Source organism: Arachis ipaensis, chromosome B08, assembly GCF_000816755.2.
Source record: "Arachis ipaensis cultivar K30076 chromosome B08, Araip1.1, whole genome shotgun sequence".
Lineage (NCBI taxonomy): Eukaryota > Viridiplantae > Streptophyta > Magnoliopsida > Fabales > Fabaceae > Arachis > Arachis ipaensis.
In genome coordinates, this window is record NC_029792.2 from 119,334,604 (window position 1) to 119,335,113 (window position 510).

The 510-nt window shown below is 25.7% G+C and overlaps 1 protein-coding gene across 1 annotated transcript in view; it reads left to right on the top strand.

Moving 5' to 3' along the window:
• Positions 1-510, top strand: part of LOC107612155 (protein CASPARIAN STRIP INTEGRITY FACTOR 1) — a 5,203-nt gene that overhangs the window by 3,435 nt on the left and 1,258 nt on the right. The window lies entirely within an intron of this gene.

Sequence of the window (510 nt, forward strand, 5' to 3'; positions counted from 1 at the left end):
CCTAACAATAATGGTGCAGAAATCATGAACTACCTCAACATCTCTTCTGTTTTGTACTGTCCAGTTTAAAATACAAAGTCCTTTCCCTTGATTTATATATTTTCCTTTTTTTTTTCTATCTTCTTGTTTAGGATCCTTCACTTTCTGCTTTGGATAGAAAACCCAATTTTCTATTTCTTTTGTTGTAAAACACTTGAATAATAATGGATTTAAGGGCGCCATTAAGTTTACTAATACTAAAAGAATAAAAAGCCTTGTTAAATAATTAAAATTTTGAGTTAATTTAAATTTTCAATGGACTTATTACCTTAAAAGCTTTAAATATTTTTTATCCTTAACAAATTTGTAGAGTTTGATCATTTTATTTTTTTGTGCTAAATATAGTATATAGTATTAACTACTATATCAATGTAACATTATTTTTTATGTTTATGATGTTTGTTTTGTATTTCTTTATGCTTTTAGTTTTGATAGGGTCGTGTTGTATTTTCTGTGACTTTTGTGGTTTTG